This window comes from Enhydra lutris, unplaced genomic scaffold, assembly GCF_002288905.1.
Source record: "Enhydra lutris kenyoni isolate GAN:26980312 unplaced genomic scaffold, ASM228890v2 scaffoldscaffold74, whole genome shotgun sequence".
NCBI lineage: Eukaryota > Metazoa > Chordata > Mammalia > Carnivora > Mustelidae > Enhydra > Enhydra lutris.
This window is the reverse complement of record NW_019154158.1, coordinates 5,802,110-5,825,540: the sequence shown is the minus strand read 5'-3', so window position 1 is coordinate 5,825,540 and position 23,431 is coordinate 5,802,110. Positions and strand designations below refer to the sequence as shown.

Genomic DNA, 23,431 nt, shown 5'->3' with positions numbered 1-23,431 from the left:
TTTCAATGCTATATCATATTTCATTTTGTGAATATACCATAATTTATCCATTCTCCTGCCAGTGATTTTTGGATTGTTTCCAGGTTTGTGTTTTCTATTACTAACATTGCTGCACTGAACATTCTCGTATTTGTAGTACATTGGTGTAAGAATTTCTCTTGTGTTTGTACTTAGTTGGATTGCTGAGTCATAAGGTGTGTGAATATTCACCTTAAAGAGGTAATGCTAAATTACTTTCCACCAAGTGTACCAGATTTCTTCCTCTCCACATTGTATAAAATTTACTGTGTATTCACATCCTCTCTACTTGTTCATTTCTCTTAAACCTAATCTAATTAAGCTTTTACTCCCACCACTCCACCAGAATTATTGGTGGCTTTCATGTTCTTGAATGGTCAGTTCATATCCTCATCTTATTTAATCTGTTGTCAAAACACTTGATACAATTGATCATGCTATTCCTTGAAACACTTTCTTTGTTTGTTTTATAGAACACCACATTGTCCTGTCCCTCTACTACCTGTGGCCTCTCCTCTTAAAACTCCTTTGTTTGGGGCACCTGGGTGGCTCAGTGGGTTAAAGCCTCTGCCTTCAGCTCAGGTCATAATCCCAGGGTCCTGGGATCGAGCCCTGCATCAGGGTCTCTGCTCAGCAGGGAGCGTGCTTCTCTCCCTCTCTGCCTTCCTCTCTGCCTACTTATGATCTCTGTCAAATAAATAAATAAAATCTTTAAGACAAACAAAAAACTCCTTTGCTTGTTCCTCTTTATTCTTCTCCTCTTTAAATCTTGCAGTTCCCCGGGGTTCAGTCCTTGAATTTCTTTTCTTTTCTTCTTTTTAAAATTTAATTTAGAGGGGCGCCTGGGTGGCTCAGTGGGTTAGGGCCTGTGCCTTCGGCTCGGGTCGTGGTCTCGGGGTCCTGGGATCGAGCCCCTCGTTGGACTCTCTGCTCGGTGGGGAGGCTGCTTCCTTCCCCCCTCTCTGCCTGCCTCTCTGCCTACTTGTGATCTCTGTCACATGAATAAATAAACTCTTAAAAAAATTTAATTTAGAGGTGCCTGGGTGGCTCAGTCATTAAGTGTCTGCCTTCGGCTTGGATCGTGATCCCGGGGTACTGAGATTGAGCCCCATGTCGGGCTCCTGCTCAATGGGAAGTCTGCTTCTCCTTCTTCCTCTCTCCCTGCTTGTGTTCCCTCTCTCGCTCTCTCTGTGTCAAATAAATAAAAAATCTTTAAATATATATATATAGAGATAGATAGATATAAAATTTAATTTTTTTGAGAGAGCATGCATGCGGGTGCATGTGTGCCCATAGGAGGAGTGGCAGGGAAGAGCAGAGGGAGAGACTTTTAAGCAGACACCATGGTCCTGACACTGGGCTCGATCATATACCCCTGAGATCATGATCTGAGCTGAAATCAAGAGTCGGATGCTTAATCTGCTGAGCCACCTAGGTACCCCTTGAGTTTCTTGTCTGTCTTTACTTCTCCCTTCATAACTTTGTGCAGTCTCATAGCTTTAAATATCACCCATATCATGGAAACTCTAAAATTGTATTTCTGACCTAGCCTGCCTTTTGGCATTCCAAATTCGTATATCTATTGTCACCCTTGACATCTCCATTTAGATGTTTGTTGGACATTTCAAATTTAACATGGCTAAAACAGAGCTCCTGCCTGTTTCCTATCTTCCCACCAAACTGTCTTCAATATCTTCTCTATCTCCATAAATGGTAACTTCATTTTCTCAGGTGCTCAGCCAAAAAGTTTGACTTATACTTGACTTCTCTTTTTCTCAGAGAGCCTCATGTCTAATGTGTAATACTCATACGTATTGTGTTAGACCGTTAGTACTTAATACATGGTACACAGTAAATGATCATTAAGGTTAGCAGTTATAACAAACTACCTGTGAAAATAGGATTCCATTTTCTATATTCCTCTCTGCATATAAAAAACTTTTTCCCCCCCAAAGTTTTTATTTAGGAGTAGAATTTAGTGATTCATCGCTTGTATATAACACCCAGTGCTCAATACAAGTACCTCCCTTAATACCCATTACTCATTTAGGCTATCCCCCACCCATCTCCCCTCCATCAACCCTCAGTTTGTTCAAAAACTTTTTTTTTTTTAAGATTTTAAAGTAATGTCTGCATCCAATGTGGGACTCACATTTACAACCCCAAGATTAAGAGTTGCATGCTCCAGTGACTGAGGCAGCCACGTGCCCCCATTGCTATCTGCATATAAACAAGTTTATAATTTTCCCATCTTAAACAAACAAAAGCAACCATATCCTGCTTTGATCCCATGTCTGCTGCCAGTACTGTCCATTTCTCTGATCTCTTTCATAATCAAACTTCCTGGAGTGCCTGGCTGGCTCCATAGGTAGAGCATGTGACCCTTGATCTCAGGATTGTGAGTTTAAGCCCCATGTTTGGTGTGGAGATTAAAAAAAAATAAAAACAAAACCAAAATTTATTGAAAGAGCAGTTCCTGTAGAGTCTTTATTTCCTTACCTCTCCCTCCTTTTCTTATTTTTGTATTTTGTATTTTTATTTTTTCTTAAGACTTTATTTGACAGAGAAACAGCGAGAGAGGGAGCACAAGCAGGGGGAAGTGGGATAGGAGAAGCAGGCTCCCTGCTGAGCAGGAAGCCCTATGTGGGACTTCTTCCCAATCAGAACCTGAGCAAAAGGCGGACGTTTAATGACTGAGCCACCCAGGCACTCTGTATTTTTTATTTTTGACTGTGGTAAAATATATATAACATAAAATTTACCATCTTACCTATTTTTTTTTAAAGATTTATTTATTTATTTGTCAAAGGGAGAGAGCACAAGCAGGCAGAGTGGCAGACAGAGGCAGAGAGAGAAGCAGGCTCCCTGTGGAGAAAGGATCCCAGGACCCCGGGATCATGACCTGAGCCCAAGGCAGCCACTTAGCCAACTGAGCCACGCAGGTGTCCCTCTTACCTATTTTTTAATTGTACAGTATGTAATAGTAATTTATTACACTGTTGTGCAACCAGTCTTTAGAATTCTTTTCATCTTGCAGAACTGAAAGTCCGTACCCATTAAACAATTTCCCATTCTTGGGGTGCCTGGGTGGCTCAGTCGTAAGCGTTTGCCTTCTGCTCAGGTCATGATCCCAGGGTCCTGGGATCGAGCCCTGCATCAGGCTCCCTGCTTGGCGGGAAGCCTGCTTCTCCCTCTCCCACTTCCCCTGCTTGTGTTCCCTCTCTTGCTGTGTCTCTCTCTGTCAAATGAATAAATAAAACCTTTAAAAAAAAAAAACAAAAACAATTTCCCATTTTCTCCTCTTTCCAGACCTTGGCAACCATTGTTCTACTTTATGTCTCTATGAATTCTCTTAAGACTCTTGTACAAGTTGGAAACACACAGTATTTATCTTTTTGTGATTGGCTTATTTCACTTAACATAATATCCTCAAGGTTTATCCATGTTGAAACATATGTCAGAATTTCTTTGCTTTTTAAGATTGAATAATATTTCATCAAATATATAAAAGAATGTGTTGTGGTTCAACCATTTATCCATTCAACCCAAGTGAGGGACACTTGGTTGCTTCCATCTTTTGGCCATTATGGATAATGTATGTGAACATGGGTGTACAAAGATCTTTTCAAGACTCTGGTTTCAATTTTCTTGGGTGTATTACCAGAAGTGGAGTTGCTGGATCATATGGTAATCCTATTTTTAATTTTGTGAGGAATCACCATGTTGTTTTCCATAGCAGTTTTACTGTTTTCATTCCCTCCAACAGTACACAAGGGTTCTGAGTTCTACTTTTTTTGCCAACACCTACTTCCTGTTTTTTTGATAGTAGCCATCCAAACGGGTGTAAGATGGTACCTTAATGTGTTGTTGCTGTTGTTATTTTGTGAGCCCTGTAATCATTGTGGGCTTGAACTCAGGACCTGGATATCAAGAGCCTAGATGTCAAGGGTCACGTGCTTTAGTGACAAGCCAACCAGGTGCTGCTTGTAATAGTTTTGATTTGCATTTCTTTAATGGTTAGTGATATTGATATTGAACATCTTGTCATGTGCTCGTTGGTTGTTTGTATATCTTCTTTGGATAAATGCCTGAATCTTTTGCCTGTTTTTTTAATGGGATTGTTTATTTTTTTGTTGATGTGTTGTAGTTTGATTATTAACTGCTTATTAGATAATGTAATTTGCAAGTATTTTCTCTTATTCTGTAAGCTGCCTTTTGACTCTGCTTATTGTGTCCTTTGAAGCACAGAAGTTTTTAATTTTGATATAGTCCAACTGATCTGTTTTTTCTTTTGTTCTTTAGTTCTGTTTGGTTTTTTGTGCTTTGGGCAAGAGATTGCCTAATCCAATCTCATGAGGCTTTTCTCCTATGTTTCCTTCTTCTCTGCCTCCTCCTTCTTTTTTAAAGATTTACTTGAGAGAGAGAGAGAGAGAGAGAGAGAGAGAGAGCATGAGCTGGGGGAGGGTCAGAGGGAGCAGCAGGCTCCCCACTGAGCAGGGAGCCGGACAGGGGTCTGGGTCCCAGGACTCTGAGATCATGACCTGAGCTGAAGGCAGATGCTTAACCAACTGAGCCATCCAGGTGCCCCTCCTACGTTTTCTTCTAAGAGTTTTATAATTTTAACTCTTGTGTTTAGGTATTTGATCTGTTTTGAGTTAACTTTATATATAGTATTAAGTAATGGTCCACCTTCATTTTTTTTTGCAGGTGGATATTCTATTTTTCCGATGTCATTTATTGAAAAGACCGTCCATTTCACATTGAATGGTCTTGACACTCTTGTTGAAATCATTTGACCATAGATTCAATAGTTTCTTTCTTTTCTTTCTTTCCTTCCTTCCTTCCTTTTTTAAGATTTTATTTATTTATTTGTCAGAGAGAAAGAACTCAAAAGCGGGGGGGAGTGGCAGAGGGAGAAGCAGGCTCCCTGCTGAGAAAGGAGCTCAATGTGGGACTCAATCCCAGGACCCTAGGATCATGACCTGAGCCAAAGGCAGATGCTTAATGGACTGAGCTATGCAGGCATCCCGTGGTTTTTCAGTTTTAGATGTATGTTGCCTTTCTGCTGTAGAAGATAAAGATTTGATTTTTTGTTAATGTTGTTAGAAGCCTGCCTTTTCCTCTCCCTTACAAGAGTTTTAGGATCTTTATCCCAGTGTTAAAAAAATTTCACGATAATGAACCTTTTGTGGGTCTTATTTATTTAGAGTTGTATACCAATTTCAACCTGGAAATACATATCCTTTGGTTGTAGTGTTTTTGTTGTAATTTATTCCCTTTATTTTTCTCTATGTGTTCTTTTTGAAGTCCTGTTTTTGTTTTGTTTTTATATGGAATAACATTTAAAAAATTTTTTTAAGTAATCTCAACACATAATATGGGGCTTACTCTCACGACCCCAAGATCAAGAGTCCCATGTTCTATCAACTGAGCCAGCCAGGTGCCCCTGAAGCCCTGTTTTTTATAGGACTTAACACATCAGTATTTTTCTTCTATTTTCTTTAATATTTTCCCTTTTCTTAAAAGTTTTATTTTCTGTGATATTTCCTCTATCTTCTGTTTATTTTCTAGCCCTTCTATAGATTTTTTTGATATCATCTATCATATTGTTAATTTCTTTTTCTTTTTTTTAAGAATTTTTATTTATTTATTTGACAGAGATCTCAAGTAGGCAGAGAGGCAGGCAGAGAGAGAGGGGGGAAGCAGGTTCCCCCTGAACAGAGAGCCCAATGCGGGGCTGGATCCTGGGACCCTGAGATCATGAGCTGAGCTGCCCTCTGAGCCACCCAGGCGCTCCCATATCGTTAATTTCTAAGAGCTTTTTTTTTTTTTTTAATCTCTGTATGTACCTTTTTTTTTTTTTTTTTAAAGATTTTTTATTTATTTATTTGACAGAGATCACAAGTAGGCAGAGAGGCAGGCAGAGAGAGAGAGGAGGAAGCAGGCTCCCTGCCAAGCAGAGAGCCCGATTCGGGGCTCGATCCCAGGACCCTGGAATCATGACCTGAGCCGAAGGCAGAGGCTTTAACCCACTGAGCCACCCAGGTGCCCTGAGTATGTTACTTTTTTTGTTGACTTTTGTTTTTGCTTCATAGATAAAATATTTTTGTTTAAATCTCTTGAGACTATTCATTAAGTTTTCCTCTTTTGTTCTATTTCTTTTGAGTTTCTTTTTTGTTTTTGTCTTTGACTTCAGAGGTTTTCTTTAAATGTCTAAAGATTTGGCTGTTTAAGTGAAAGACATTAAAAGACCAGATGGAGGGGCACCTGGGTGGCTCAGCGGGTTAAGGCCTCTGCCTTCGGCTCAGGTCATGGTCCCAGGGTCCTGGGATCGAGCCCCACATCGGGCTCTCTGCTCAGCAGGGAGCCTGCTTCCCTTCCTCTCTCTGCCTGCCTCTCTGCCTGCCTGTGATCTCTGTCAAATAAATAAATAAAAAATCTTTAAAAAAATAAATAAATAAAAGACCAGATGGAAATGCTGTTGTCATGGGAAAAGCTTACCAAATTGTGGACTTCACTTTAGGTGATAAAAGTTGTTGCATAGGAAGGGGCCTGAATATCATCGTTTATGGAGCTTTTCTATTGTGGTAGTCAGTTTTCCTAGAGAGAAATACTCCAATCTCCTAAGAGGGGTGGGGTTGGAGAAATGGCTGAGAATATTGCTTAATCCTCATGATTTCACTTTAGTATTTATTCCCACCCAGCTCTGCTTGGTGGCTAGGAAACCAGAGTCCCTCTGGTTCAACCTCCCCAAAGAATAAACTGGTTTTCCTCTGGAGGGGAGGTAGAAGTGGGGTAGTGGTAGCCTGACTGTGTGGCTAACGCTTGTCTTTTTAGGTGCTTGGTGCCTCTAATTTTTATTTTATTTTATTTTATTTATTTATTTGAGAGAGAGAGAGAGTGTGAGAGTGGAGAGGTCAGAGGAAGAGCAGACTCCCTGCCGAGCAGGGAGCCCGATGTGGGACTCGATTCCAGGACTCCAGGATCATGACCCAAGCTGAAAGCAGCTGCTCAACCAACTGAGCCACCTAGGTGCCCCGGTGCCTCTAATTTTTGAGTGTCTCTGGAATTTTACAGAATTACCTTTCTCCTAGTTTGCTTCCTATTAGGTTTTAGTTTTCTTTGCTCTTCTAAGTTATATATCACTTACCCATCTGGTGTCCAGGTTCTAAAATGTTGTTGAGATCTGTTACCTGTTTTCTATATCCTCTGAAATCTACGTCTTTTGAAATTTATTTATTTATTTAAAGTTTTCATTTATTTTTTAGTAATCTTTACACCCAGCATGGGCCTTGAACTCACAACTCTGAGATAAAGAGTCGCATGCTTTTCAGATGCCAGTCACCTATGTCTTTTTTAAACCTTTATCATAATTTTAGTGGGATTCGAGAGGCTATAGAGATAATTACATATATTCAATTCAGAATCTCCTATTCTACTTCATCCCCCTCCAGTCTGGTTTTTGCCTCTCTTGTCCTACTAAAATAGGTCATCATAGTAATCAGGTTCTCCCCCGCCCCAGTTTTACTGAGATATAATTGACATATAACATTCTGTAAGTTTAATGTATAAAATGTGCCGATTTGCTACAGATCTGTATTGCAAAAGGTTTGCCACACTAAGGTCGGTTAATATATCCTTCACCTCACCTAATTTCCTTTTTGTTGTTATTATTGCTGTGAGCACATGAAAACACTACTGTCCTAGCAGCTTTGAAATATACAGTACAGTAGTGTTAAACTGTAATCACCATGCTGTACATTAGATCCCTAGAACTTACTCATCTTATAGCTGAAATTTGTACCCTTTGACAATATCTCCCTATTTGCCCACGCCTCAACCGTTGGCAACCACCCTTCTCCTCTCTGCTCCTCTCTTTGATGTTTTCTAGATTCCACATAAACTGAGATCATATAGTATTTGTCTTTCTGTTTGACTTATTTCACTTAGCATAATGCCATTTAATTCCATCGGTGTTGTCACAAATCAAGTTACATTTTTTTTTTTAAATTTTTATTCATTTGACAGAGAGAGAGAGAGATCACAAGTAGGCAGAGGCAGGCAGAGAGAGAGGGAAGCAGGCTCACCTCTGAGCAGAGAGCCCAATGCGGGGCTCGATCCCAGGACCCTGGGATCATAACCTGAGCCGAAGTCAGAGGCTTAACCCACTGAGCCACCCAGGTGCCCTTCAAGTTACATTTTTATGGCTGAATAATATTCCTTTGTGTATATATACAACATTTTCTTTATTCCTCCATCAGTGGATGCTTAGATTGTTTCCACATGTTGACTATTGTGAATAATGTTTCAGTGAACATGGGACTCCAGCTATCTCTTTGAGAAAGTGAGTGATTTTATCACCTTTGGATATATACCCGGAAGTGGGATTGCTAGATCTAATGGATTTCTTTCTTTTCTTTTCTTTTTTTTTTTTTTTTAGGATTTTATTTATTTGTGTGTGTGTGTGAGAGAGAGAGAGAGCACACTCACACATGAACAGGAGGAGGGGCAGAGGGAGAAGGAAAGGGAAAGACTCTCAAGCAGACTTCACACTGAGCATGGAGTCCGATGGGGTGCTTGATCTCACAACCCTGAGTTCATGAACTAAGCTGAAACTAAGAGTCAGAGGCTCAATGCACCGAGCCACCCACATACCCCGTGCATTTCTATTTTTAATTTTCTTTCTTTTTTCTAATTTTTATTTTTTAAAAGATTTTATTTATTTATTTATCAGAGAGAGAGCACAGGCAGGGAGAGGGGAAAGCAAGGTCCCTGCTGAGCAAGAAGCCTGATACAGGACTCCATCCCAGGACTCTGGGATCATGACTTGAGCCAGAGGCAGACATTTAACCAACTGAGCCACCCAGGCATCCCTATTTTTAATTTTCTAGGGAATCTCCTTACTGTTTTTCGTAATGGCTGTACCAATTTACATTCCTACCAGTGGTGCACCAGAGTTCCTTTTTCTCCACATCCTTGCTAGCATTTTTAAAAAAATATTTTATTTATTTATTTGAGAGAGAGAGAGAGAAAATGAGAGAGAGCACGAGAGGGGAGAACGTCAGAAGGAGAAGCAGACTCCCCGTGGAACTGGGAGCCAGACTAGGGACTTGATCCAGGGACTCTGGGATCATGACCCGAGCCTAAGGCAGTCGCCCAACCAACTGAGCCACCCAGGCTCCCTCTTGCTAGCATTTTTTATCTCTTGATTTTATGATAGTCATTCCAGCAGGTATGAGATGATATCTTGTAGTGGTTTTGATTTATGTTTCCCTAAGGATTAGTAACATTGAGCACATGTAGCTGTTGGCCATTTGTATGTATTCTTTGGAAAAGTGTCTATTCAAGTTTTCTGCCCATTTTTTTTTTTTTTTAAGATTTTATTTATTTATTTGACAGAGAGAGATCACAGTAGACAGAGGCAGGCAGAGAGAGAGAGAGAGAGAGGGAAGCAGGCTCCCTGCTGAGCAGAGAGCCCGATGCGGGACTCGATCCCAGGACCCTGGGATCATGACCTGAGCCGAAGGCAGTGGCTTAACCCACTGAGCCACCCAGGCGCCCTGCCCATTTTTTAAATTGGATTTTTTTTTGCTCTTGATTTGTATGAGTTCCTTATATATTTTGTATGTCAACTCCCTCATCAGCTATATAGTTTGCAAATATTTCTTTCATTCAGTAGATTGCCTTTTCATTTGTTGATGGTTTCCTTCTATGTGTAAAAGCTTTTTTAGTGTAGTCCCAACTGTTTATTTTTGCTTTTGTTTTCCTTGCTGCAGAAGATATATATATACATACACACACACACACATATATATGTATATGTATATATATATATTTTTAATGATGCTAAGGCTGATATCAAAGAAATTACTGTCCGTGTTTTCTTCTAAGAGTTTTATGGTTTCATGTCTTGCACTTAGATCTTTAATCCATTTTGAATTTATTTTTGCTTTTTTTGTTTTTGTTGTTGTTGTTTTTTTTAATATATATATTTTTTAAAGATTTTACTTATTTATTTGACAGAGAGAGAGAGAGAGACCACAAGCAGGCAGAGCGGTAGACAGAGAAAGTAGGAGAAGGAGGCTCCCTATGGAGCAGAGAGCCCAATGCGGGTCTCGATCCCAGGACCCTGAGATCAAGACCCGAGCCGAAGGCAGAGGCTTAATCCACTGAGCCACCCAGGCGCCCCTGTTTTTTGTTTGTTTGTTTTTTTTTTTTTAAGATTTATTTTATTTATTTATTTGACAGAGATCACAAGTCGGCCAGAGGCAGGCAGAGAGAGAGGAGGAAGCAGGCTCCCAGCAGAGCAGAGAGCCCGATGCGGGGCTCGATCCCAGGACCCTGGAATCATGACCTGAGCTGAAGGCAGCGGCTCAATCCACTGAGCCACCCAGGCGCCCCCTGTTTTGTTTTGTTTTAAAGATTTTATTTCGGGTTGCCTGGGTGGCTCAGTGGGTTAAGCCTCTGCCTTCAGCTCAGGTCATGATCTCAGGGTCCTGAGATGGAGCCTCGCATTGGGCTCCCTGCTTGGCAGGAAGCCTGCTTCTCCCTCTCCCACTGTCCCTGCTTGTGTTCTCTCTCGCTGTATTTCTCTCTGTCAAATAAATAAATAAAATCCTTTAAAAAAAAGATCTTATTTATTTATTTGTCTGAGAGAGAGCACAAGCAGGGGGAGCAGTAGGCAGAGGGAGAAGCGGGCTCCCCTCTGAGCAAGGACCCTGATGTGGGATTGGATCCCAGGATCCTGGGATCATGACCTGAGCCAAAGGCAGATGCTTAACCAATTGAGCCACTCAGGTGTCCCTTGAATTCATTTTTGTGTATGGGTTTAAGAAAGTGATCCAGTTTCATTTTTTTGCATGTAGCTGTCCATTTTTTCCAGCACCATTTATTGAAGAGACTGTCTTTCCCCTGTTGTATAATCTTGCCTTTTTTGTCATAGATTAATTGACCATATAAGCATGGGTTTATTTCTGGTCTCTCTTTGCTGTTCCACTGATCTGTGTGTCTATTTTGTGCCAGTACCAAACTGTTTTGGTTACTATAGTTACGTATGTATGTATTTATGATGACTATAGCTTTTTAAATAGTTTGAAATCAGGAGGTGTGATGCCTTTAGCTTTGTTCTTAAGATTATTTTGACTATTTGGGATCTTTTGTGGTTTCACATGAATTTTAGAATTGTTTTTTTCTGTTTCTGTGAAAAGTGCCATTGGAATTTTGATAAGGATTGCACTGAATCTATAGATGGCTTTTGATGCAGATTTCAACATTCTTAATTCTTCTGATCCATAAACAGGCATATCTTTCCACTTGTGTCTCCTTCAGTTTCTTTCAACAGTGTTTTGTAGTTTTCAATGTACAGATCTTTCACCTTCTTCTTTATCTTATTTTTACCTATTTTATTGTTTTTGATGTTTTTGTTAATGGAATTGTTTTTCTTTTTTTTTTTTTAGATCGTATATAGAAATGCAACTGATTTTTTAATGTTGATTTGATTAATTGTTGATTAAATGTTGATTAATGCTGAAACATTACTGAATTCATTAGGTCTCACTTGGTGGAGATTTATGATTTTTTATATATAAGATATGTTATCAGCAAACAGTTACATGCCCTCCTTTCTGATCTGGCTGCCTGTATTTCCTTTTTTTCGTGGGGGGATTGCTATTTTTTATGACAAATATTCCACATTCATGATCCTCTCCAGTCAGAAGTTGTGTTTTTGTTTTTGTTTTTTTAAGTTTTTTTTATTTAAGTAATCTCTGCATCCCACATGGGGCTGGAGCTCAAGACCCTGAGATCAAGAGTCGTGTGCTCCTCTGACTGAGTCAGGCAGGCATCCCAGTCAGAACTTCTGTGAAACCATGCTCTCAGCTGTGGCCAGAGAATGAAGTCATCTGACTGACCCATCCTGCAAATGATGCCATGGATAGTGTAGGTTGTAAACTGGCTGTTGAACCTCCCGGTCACCTTGCCAGCCTTGGCCATGTTCTTCTGAATGGACATGTGGTCCTTGGCACTGATGATGTGGTTGCTGGAGGAGCACTTTCGAGACATGTACAGTTCCATGAATTTGCTGGCATCATTCTGCATGTTGAGGGTATGCCTGCTGCCACGCTGGATACCTTTCTTTTTCTAGCCTACTTGCTGTGGCTAGGACTTCTAGTACTATGTTGAATATGAGCAGTCAGAATGGGCACCCTTGTCTTGTTCCTGATCTTTGAGGGAAAGCTTTGAGTATACTAGCTATGGGCTTTTCATATATGGCTTTTATTATGTTGAGTTATGTTCGTTCTATAGCCAATTTGTTGAGCATTTTTATCATGAAAGGATGTTGAATCTTGTCAGTTGCTTCTTCTGTATCAAGATGATTGTATGATTTTTGTCTTTCATTCTATTAACGTGGTATATCACATTTATTGATTTTCTGTATGTTGAAACATCCTTGCATCCTAGGAGTAATTCTGACTTGATCATGGCATATGGACTTTTTAACGTGCTGTTGAATTTATTTTGCTACTATTTTGTTGAGAATTTTTGTGTCTTTATTCATCAGAGATTTTGTTCTGCTGTTTTCTCATAGTGTCCTTGTCCGGCTTTGATATCTGTGTAATGCTGGCCTCACAAAATGAGTTTGGGAATGTTACCTCCTCTTCAGTTTTTGGAATAGTTGAGAAGAACTCATATTAATTCTTCTTTCAGTGTTTGGTAGAATTCTCCCATGGAGCTGTGTGGTCCTGGGCTTTTCTTTATTGGGAGGTGTTTGATTACTAATTCAATCTCCTCAGTTGTTACTGGTCTGTTCAGATTTTCTGTGTATTTTGTTTGTTTCTGTTTATGATTAGGACTTGATAGGTTATATGTTACTAGGAATTTATCTATTTCTTCTAGGTTATAGAATTCTAGGTTTATCTGTTTCTCTAGGTTATAGAATTTGGTGGCATATCATTGTTCATGGCAATCTCTTAAGATCTTTTGTATTTCTGTGTTATCAGTTGTAATGTCTCTTTTATGTATAATTTTGAGTTCTCTTTTTCTTGGTAAGTCTAGCTAATGTGTTGTCAATTTTGTTTATCTTTTCAAAAAACCAGCACTTGTTTGTCTATTCTCTATTTTATTTATTTCTGCTCTGATTTTTGTTCTCATTTTTTCTGTTAAGTTTGGGCGTAACATATTCTTTCTCTAACTCCTTGAGGTTTGGGGGGATTTTTTTTTCTTTATGTGGGCATTTATTGCTATAAATGTCCCTCTTTGCATTGTTTTTGCTGCATATCATGAATTTTGGTATGTTGCATTACCATTTATGTTTGCTTCAAGACTTTAAAAATTTCATCTTTGACTCATTAGGTTGTTCAGGAGTATACTGTTTAATTTCCACATATTTGTTAATTTTCTGATTTTCTTTCTGTTACTGATTTCTAGTTTCATACCATTTTGGCCAGAAAAGAATACTTGGTATGATTTCAGTATTTTTTAATTTGTCAGGATGCGATTCGTCATTTAATACATACTCTATCCTGGAGAATGTTCCATGTAGACTTGAAAAGAATGTGTATGCTGCTCTTGGATGGAATGTCCTATATATGTCTGTTAGGGCCATTTGGTCTGAAGTATAGTCTTTTTCAAGCTGATAATACTTGATTTTGATTACGTACAAAACCTATCCTTTTACCCTCTTCCTGACATTTTATGTTTTTATATTATAGTTTGCATCTTTTTATGTTGTGTATCCATTGACAAATTATTGTAGTTATAGCTATTTTTAGTACTTTTTTTTTTTTTAAGTGGGCTCCAGGGGCACCTGGGTGGCTTAATGGGTTAAGGCCTCTGCCTTGTGCTCAGGTCATGATCCCGGGGTCCTGGGATCGAGCCCCACATCGGGCTCTCTGCTCTGTGGGGAGCCTACTTCCCCCTCACTCTCACTGCCGGCCTCTTTGCCTACTTGTGATCTCTGTCAAATAAATAAATAAAATCTTTAAAAAAAAATAAATAAAGTGGGCTCCACACCCAACGTGGGGCTTGAACTCAGGACCCTAAGATCAGGAGTCACCATGCTCTATCAACTGACCCAGCTAGGTGCCCCAGTACTTTTGTTCCTTAAACTTTATGCTAGAGTTAAGTGATTAACACGGCTATATTGCTCTATTAGAATATTCTGAATCTGATTATATGTTTAGCTTTACCAGTGTGACATGTATTTTCATATTTTCATGTTGCCAGATAGCATTCTTTCATTTTAGCTCAGTGAACTCCTTTTAGCATTTCTTACAAGTTAGGTTGAGTGGTGATGAATTTTCTTAGTTTTTCTTTGTTAGGGAAAGTGTTTCTCACCTTCATTTCTGAAGAACAAACTTTCTGGGTAAATTATTCTTGGTTGGGATTTTTCTTTTTCTTTCATCATTTTGAATATATTATTCTATCATCTCCTGCCCTGCAAGGTTACTGCTCAAATGTCCACAATTGCCTGATGGAGGTCTTCTTGTATAAGAGAATTTTTTTTCTTGTTGATTTTTAAATTTAATTAATTGATTTGAAAAATTTATTTATTTAAGGGGTGCCTGGGTGGTACAGTCTGTTGGGGTATCTGACTTCAGCTCAGGTCATGATCCCAGGGTTCTGGGATTGAGCCCTGCATTGGGCTCCTTGCTCAGTGGGAGCCTCCTTCTCCCTCTCCCTCTACCTGCTGCTCCCCCCGCTTGTGTTCTCTCTCTCTCTCAAATAGGTGGATAAAATCTTTTTTAAAAGAACCATAAATAAAATTTTACTTATTTAAGTAACCTCTACACCCAAAGTGGGGCTCAACCATGACCCTGAGATCGAAGTTGCACACTCTTCCATTGAGCCAGCCAGGCATTCCTTCTTGTTGATTTTTAAAATTCTCTCTTTACAGCATGCCTTGCCGGTGCATTCTGTGAAGTATGTAATTCTTGATTTCAAGGTCATAAGTTCATACTGGACAGTGGGATAGAGTTTACTTAAAAAAATTAAATTCTCAGGGCGCCTGGGTGGCTCAGTGGGTTAAAGCCTCTGCCTTCAGCTCAGGTCCATGATCCCAAGGTCCTGGGATCGGGCCCCACATCGGGCTCTCTGCTTAGTGGGGTGCCTGCTTCCCCCTCTTTCTCTGCCTGCCTCTCTGCCTACTTGTGATCTCTGTCAAATAAATAAATAAAATCTTTAAAATAAATAAATAAAAATTAAATTCTCTCTCTCTCTCTCTCTCTCTTTTTAAGTAGACTCCATGCCCAGTGTGGAGCCCCGCTCAGGGCTTAAACTCATGACACTGAGGTCAAGACCTGAGATCAAGAGTTGGACGCTTAACTGACTGAGCCATCCAGGTGCCCCTTAAATTCTCTCTTTATCTTTGATTTTAGATAGTTTTATTATAATGTATCTTGGAGAACATTGTTTTGGATTGGAATTTTTGGGTGTGCTATTACTTTCATGAATTGGGTGTCCAAAACGCTTTCCAGGTTTGGGAAGTTCTCAACCATTATTCCTTTGAATAAACTTTCTACCACTTCTCTTCTCCTTCTGGGATTCTAGGGATGCAGAAATTGTTTCTTTTAATGTGTCCCATAAGTTCCATAAGATAAGCTTTCTTCTTTCCTTTTCATTCTCTTTTTCCCTTTTTCCCTTCTGACTGGGTAATTTCAAATGGTTACTCTTCAGGCTCACTGATTCTTTTGTTTGATCTAATCCATAAGGTACTTTTAAGTTGCCAAATCCAACAAGGTTTTGTTTTGGTTTTGGTTTTGGTTTAGTTTTCATCTTACATAATGTCTTAGCATCATTCGCTAGGGTTGACTATTCTCCATTTCTTGAAATATTCTCCTTGTTCGTCTCCGGTTACACAACTCCGGTTACACAGTCTTGCCCTTTTGACCCTTCTCTTTTGGTCTCTTTGTCAGCTACTTTATTCAGTTTCTGATTATTTAAAGTTCTTTAGGTCTTCTTACTTTACCTTCTCTCTAAATATACTTTCTTCCTAAATTTTAGTTATTACTATGCTAACAGATTTACACGTTATAATTGCTAGGCCAGACCTCTCCTCTGTGTATCCAACTGCCTACTTGATATTTTTTCCTGGAAATCTCACAGGTTATTCAAGGTTTTGTTTTTATTTGTTTGGTTGTTTTTGTTTTGTTTTGTTTTGTTTTGTTTAATAAGTTCTAGGCCCATTGTGGAGCTTGAATCCATGATTCTGAGATCAAGAGTCAAATGTTCTATGACTGAGCCAGCCAGGTGCCTCTCAAATTTAACATATTCAAAATTTAATGCTTGCTTAGTAGTCCCCTAATCTCTACGATGTCGTTAATGATATCGCCGTCCATCCAGTTACTCAAGCTAGACACTGTCCTTGCCTACGTCCAGTCAATAAACTAGTCCTGTTGATTCTTATAAGCTAAATCTCAGATCTTTCCACCCCCCCCTTTTTTTTTTTTATCTTTACTGCCATCTCTCCAGTTATAGACTGCATTGTGTCTTGTTTGGGTATTATAGTGACTGCCTAATTGATATTCCCATTCAACTCCTGCCTCACTCTAATTTGTTCTTCCCATAGTAGCCACAGTAATATTTTCAAAACATTGATCAGACCTTATAACTTCTTTCCTACATAAAATTATTCATTAATTGTCTAATGTGTTCAGAATGAAAACCAAGTACTTCAACACAGGCTGGAATTTTCTGTGTCCCTCTCCCTCCTTCATTACACTCTAGCTTCACTGGCTTTCTGTTCCTTTTAGATCCATTTGAAAGTCCCACTTTGTGGGGCACGTGGCTGGCTCAGTCAGTTAAGCATCTGCCTTTGGCTCAGGTCATGATCCCAGGGTTCTGGGTTCGAGCCCCTGCTTCCCTTCCTCTCTCTCTCTCTGCCTGCCTCTCTGCCTACTTGTGATCTCTGTCTGTCAAATAAACAAATAAAATCTTTAAATAAATAAATAAAATCTTTTTTTTTTTTAAGATTTTATTTATTTATTTGACAGAGAGATCACAAGTAGGCAGAGAGTCGGGCAGAGAGAGAAGGGGAAGCAGGCTCCCTGCTGAGCAGAGAGCCTGATGCGGGGCTCGATCCCAGGACACTGAGATCATGACCTGAGCGGAAGGCAGTGGCTTAATCCACTGAGCCACCCAGGTGCCCCAAATAAATAAAATCTTTAAAAGTAAATAAATAAATAAATAAATATCACTTTTTTTTTTTTTTTTTAATTTATTTGACAGATCACAAGTAGGCAGAGAGAGACAGGAGGAGGCAGGCTCCCTGCTGAGCAGAGAGCCCGATGCGGGACTCGATCCCAGGACCCTGAGATCGTGACCCGAGCTGAAGGCAGAGGCTTTAACCACTGAGCCACCCAGGTGCCCCAAATATCACCTTTTTGACCAGACTAACTAAAGTGGGTTACAGCTTTCTGTTTTGTCTTTCTAGCCCATTTATCATGATGGGTAATTATGCAATTCCTTTATGATTATTTGATTAATGTCTTTATCTCTGCTAAATGCTAAATTTCATTAGGACCAAGACTATCTCTGGTGTAGCTCAGGATTTTGTCCTTGGTACCTGTTCTTGTCTGGTACTCTAAGGGAGAATTCAGTATTTGTTGAATAAACAGATGTGAACTCTTTTTATATCTCAGGGACTATTATAAGAGCTTTACATGTATTTATTTTCATCTCCATAACAATTCTATTGCATAGGTCCTATTACTGTCCCCATTTTACAAGTAAGGTTAGGCAACTTATCCAGAGTCATACAGCTAGTACATGGTGACAGAATTAAATCTAAGTCTTTGTAATTATTGAGCCTGTGTTTCTTTATTTCTTTTTTAAGCCCGTGTTTTAACCACTTTCTGCTAGCTAATGGGATCTGTAATCAAGAAAGATACTTTTGAAAAAACATTTGGTAAACATTGATTCATTGCCTACTTAATTCCTAAATGAGTAGTAAATAATTGAATGCCTGTATAAAAACTGAATCTGGGGCGCCTGGGTGGCTCAGTGGGCTAAAGCCTCTGCCTTCCTGCTCAGGTCCATGATCCCAGGGTCCTGAGATCCAGCCCCTTATCAGGCTCTCTGCTCAGCAGGGAGCCTGCTTCCTCCTCTTTCTGCCTGCCTCTCTGCCTACTTGTGATTTCTGTCTGTCAAATAAATAAATAAAATCTTTAAAAAATAATAAAAAAATGAAAACTGAATCTGATTTTTCTTCATTTGTAAAATAAAGAAAATGATTTTTTTGTTGTTGTTAACCCAAGTTGAATTATTATTAAATCATTATTTTATTTTGTAATTATAGGATTTACAAACTGGGAGAGCCAGGCATGCTAACATTTTACCCCTCCCCCGCCTCATTTCAACTACCAAAGATAATACTTGCCTTGCCTTTAAAGAATGTTGGGGTTTGAGGGGTTTCAGTTTGAAACATTCCTCTTCCTCCAGTCCACATGAGAAATACGAAAGTTTGAGAGATAGAAATCAAAACAAAACATTTATTATTAATAAAACTAAGGGACGCCTGGGTGGCTCAGTGGGTTAAGCCACTGCCTTCGGCTCAGGTCATGATCCTGGGGTCCTGGGATCGAGTCCCGCATCGGGCTCCTTGCTCAGCGGGGAGCCTGCTTCCTCCTCTCTCTCTGCCTGCCTCTCTGCCTGCTTGTGTGTACTCTCTCTCTCTGACAAATAAATAAAATCTTTAAAAAAATAAAATAAAAAAATAAAACTAATAGCCAAGAAGGTAGCTTATATCTCGGGCCAGTGGATTTCTAATACTACCCCAGAATTGACAGATTTATCTACCTAGATATAGCAGTGATTTAAAAAAAGCAAATGGAAAGCTATGGACTTCCCTGTCTGGTGGCTTACCCTTTTATTTTTTTTTTTATTATTTTTTTTAAAGATTTTATTTATTTGACAGACAGAGATCACAAGTAGGCAGAGAGGCAGGCAGAGAGAGAGGAGGAAGCAGGCTCCCTGCTGAGCAGAGAGCCCGATGCGGGGCTCGATGCGGGGCTCGATGCGGGGCTCGATGCGGGGCTCGATGCGGGGATCGATCCCAGGACTCTGGGATCATGACCTGAGCTGAAAGCAGAGGCTTTAACCCACTGAGCCACCCAGGCGCCCCTGGCTTACCCTTTTAAAACTTAACCAGTTTGAAGGGGCACCTGGGTGGCTCAGTTGGTTAAATGACTGACTCTTGGTTTCTGCTCAGCCCATGATCTCAGGGTCTTGAGAACAAGCCCCATGTCAGGCTCCCCGATGAGGGTGGAACCTTGTTTGGGATGCTTTTGCCCCTTTTCCTTTGCCCCTCTCCCCACCCATGCACGTTCTTTCTCTCTCTAAAACAAGCAAAGACTTAATCATTGTGAAGTAGCAGTGCTGAACGTGTATAGGCATACCTTATCCTATCATGCTTCACTTTATTGTGCTCTGCAGTTACTGTATTTTTTACAAACTGAAGATTTGTGCTAGTCCTGTGTTAAGCAAATTGGCACCATTTTTCCAACAGCATTTGCTCATTTCGTGTCATTTTGGTAATCCTTGCAATATTTCAAATTTTTTAAATTGTTATATTGTTCATGTTTATCTATGATCAGTGATCTTTGCTGTTACTACTTTAATTGTTCTGGGGTGCCATGAACCCATGTAAGACGGTGAACTTAACTGATAAATGTGTGTGATCTGACTGCTTCATTGGCTCTTCCCCATCTCTCTCCCTCTCTTTAAGCTTTCAAATAAGTAAAAATGTTTTTTTTTTAAAGATTTTATTTATTTATTTGACAGAGAGAGAGATCACAAGTAGAGAGGCAGGCAGAGAGAGAGAGGAGGAAGCAGGCTCCCCGCTGAGCAGAGAGCCTGATGCGGGGCTCGATCCCAGGACCCTGAGATCATGACCTGAGCCGAAGGCAGAGGCTTTAACCCACTGAGCCACCCAGGCGCCCCTAAATAAAATGTTTTTAAGTGAAGAATCAAAAATGACACCAAGAGGAGAGGAGGAGGGAGGGGGTATTTTTTTTTAAAGATTTTATTTATTTATTTGTCAGAGAGAGAGAAAGAGAGCACAAGCAGGGGGAGCAGCAGGCAGAGGGAGAAGCAGCTCCCTGCTGAGCAAGGAGCATAATGTGGGACTTGGTTCCAGGATTCTGGGATCATGACTTGAGTTGAAGGCAGACGTTTAACCCACTGAGCCACCCAGGTCATCCCTTAAAGATGTTTTAGAAATTGATTTTTCTTTTTTTAATAATTGGGATTAATTATTGACCTTGTTTATAGTTTATGAAAGCCATTGCTTTCTCAATGACTAACAATGGAAAGGCTGTGGTTGGGGGAGCCGGATGATCCTGAGTAAAGAATAAGATTCCAGGGGCGCCTGGGTGGCTCAGTGTGTTAAAGCCTCTGCCTTCGGCTCAGGTCATGATCTCAGGGTCCTGGGATCAAGCCCCAAATCGGGCTCTCTGCTCAGTAGGGAGCCTATTTCCTCCTCTCTCTGCCTGCTGCTCTTCCTGCTTGTGATCTCTGTCTGTCCAATAAATAAATAAAATCTTAAAAAAAAAAAAAAGAGTAAGATTCTACTATTTATTTATTATGTGAACTTGAGAAAACAGCAGGCTCCTCTGAATCTCAGTTTCTGAATCAATACCAAAATGGAAATGATACTTGTCTTATTATCTTCTTTGTAAGGATTATGTTAGATAACGAAGTCCTCTAGGACTTGGAATATGGTAGGTAGCCAGCAAATGTTATTTTGCCTTCTCTTCGCCTGACAGAAAGATAATAAAATAATAGGTCAGTTGCAACTATCTTGTGTTTACTTTTCTACTTTGTTTGTTTGTTTTTGATATTACCTTGGGTAATCACTTTTGAAAAACTAGGTCGGGACACTTTTACTTTGCTACTGTGAGTTGTCAGTGGTGGTTTTTTTTGTTTTTTTTTTTTCATGTCATTGTTCTATTTTTGCATTACATCTTATAATTGAAGGCCAATCTTTTAAAGGTTTTATTTAGGGACGCCTGGGTGGCTCAATTGGTTAAGTGTCTGCTTAATGTGGGTTCAGACTGAAAACCCAAGATCAAGAGTCATATGTTCTACCACCTGTGCCAGCCAGGCACCCCAGGAAAATACTAATTTTTTAGGTGATATAGTGACATTGTGCTTTGTTTTATAAAAAAGACTTTCTTTGTCATGGCCACCTGGCTGGCTCAGTTTGAAGAATGTGCACCTCTTGGTCTCAGGGTCATGAGTTTGAGCCCCACATTGGATGTTAGGATTGCTTAAATAAATAAATAGATAAATAAAGTTTTAAGAAAAGAATTTTTCTGGCTTATATGTGGGAATATTTTAGAATGACATGGTATATTTAGTATTTGTTTTGAAATCATGTGGGCCGTGGAGAAATAGGTAGAGCTACAGATGAAGCAATTTGTCCATGAATAATTATTGAAGCTAAGTAAGAAGTATGTAAGGATTCATTATACTCTTTTGTTTACTTTTGTATATGTTTTCCATTATAAAAAGTGAAACAGTTCTTGTTATTAAAATTTGCTTCCTATCCTCTGCCCGGAGTGTCATCTTTTTTTAATAGGTAGGATGTGAGCAACTTTACCACAACCAGACTAGTTATTACTTAAGAATATCACTGAGGGACGCCTGGGTGGTTCAGTTGGTTGGGCGACTGCCTTTGGCTCGGGTCATGGTCCTGGAGTCCTGGGATCGAGTCCCGCATCGGGCTCCCTGCTTGGCAGGGAGTCTGCTTCTCCCTCTGACCCTCCCCCTTCTCGTGCTCTATCTCTCTCATTCTCTCTCTCTCAAATAAAATCTTAAAAAAAAAAAAAGAATATCACTGAACAAAACTGTCAGGAGTAAGCCTAAACAAAGATAGAAAAGGGGAAAAAATGGAGGAAGAAAGGAAGTGAGTAAGAGAGAAGAGGGAGACTAGAGAAAAGGAAAGAAGTCAGGGACAGTGGAAGGTTGCCTTAAAGTGTAAGTCTCTATTCTCATTCTTAATTTTTTGTCTAATTTCACCTCTAGATGATACCTTTAGTAGCTAGGTAGGAACCTGAGATTCTGTTCTATAAGAAAAATAGCTGTTTTGTTTTAATATATCAGTTTAAGCGAGTAAGGATTTCCCCTTTTTCTGTATTCTTTACAGATGCTACTATATTATAGCTGTTATGTACATAGTATATATTTATGAGACAGTGGATACTGGACCTTGCAGAAATTCTTACATAATCTTACACATTGCTATCCAGGAACTGGATATAATTTTCTCCTTCAGAGAAAGACAAATACCATATGATTTCACTCATGTGGAATTTAAGAAGTAAACCAGATGAATATAGGGGAAGGGAAGGAAAAGAAGATAACATACAAACAGAGGTATTTATTTGACAGAGAGAGAGCACAAGCAGGGGGAGTGGCAGGCAGAGGGAGAAAGAGAAGCAGCGGGCTCCCCTCTAAGCAAGGAGCCCGATGTGGGGCTTGATCCCAGGATCTGGGGTCATGACCTGAACTGAAAGCAGATGCTTAACCGACTGAGCCACCCAGGTGCCCCAAGAGACTTTTTTTTTTTTTTTAAGATTTTATTTATTTATTTGACAGACACAGCGACACACGCAGGGGGAGTGTGAGAGAGAGAAGCAGACTTTCTGCTGAGCAGGGAGCCCGATGTGGGGGTCGATCCCAGGATCCTGGGATCATGACCTGAGCCAAAGGCAGACGCTTTACAACTAAGCCACCCAGGTGCCCCAAGCCCCAAGAGACTCTTAACTCTAGGAAACAAACAGGGTTGCTAGAGGGAAGGTAGATGAGGGGATGGGGTAACTGGGTGATGGGCATTAAGGAGGGCACGTGATGAGCGCTGGGTATTATATGCAACTGATGATCACTAAATTCTACCCTTGAAACTAATAATATGGTTATGTTAACTAAATTGAATTTAAATAAACAATTTAAACAAGAATTTTGTCCTCCTTTTTTGGAGCACTTACCCTTTGTTTATACAGTTTACCCTTGAACAGTGCCAGGGTTGGGGATACCGAACTCCTGTGCATTCGGAAGTCCAGGTATGGCCTTTGACTCTCCCAAAACTTAACTACTAATAGCCTACTGTTGACCAGAAGCCTTACCAATAGCATAAACAGTTGATTAATACATATTTTGTATGTTATATGTATTATATGCTGTATTCTCACCATAAAGTTAGAGAAAAGAAAATGTTATTAAGAATATCATAAGGATGGACAGCCACATGCAGAAAAATGAAATTGGATCATTTCCTTACACCACACACGAAAATAGACTCAAAATGGATGAAGGACCTCAATGTGAGAAAGGAATCCATCAAAATCCTTGAGGAGAACACAGGCAACAATCTCTTCGACCTCAGCCGCAGCAACATCTTCCTAGGAACATCGCCAAA

General features: G+C 39.8%; 1 protein-coding gene and 1 pseudogene across 1 annotated transcript in view; one reads left to right on the top strand and one right to left on the bottom strand.

The window, feature by feature from the left end:
• The window catches only part of LOC111160109 (RNA binding motif single stranded interacting protein 2), a 73,262-nt gene that overhangs the window by 11,062 nt on the left and 38,769 nt on the right, over positions 1 to 23,431 (top strand). The window lies entirely within an intron of this gene.
• LOC111160110 lies at positions 11,820 to 12,176 on the bottom strand (annotated as a pseudogene).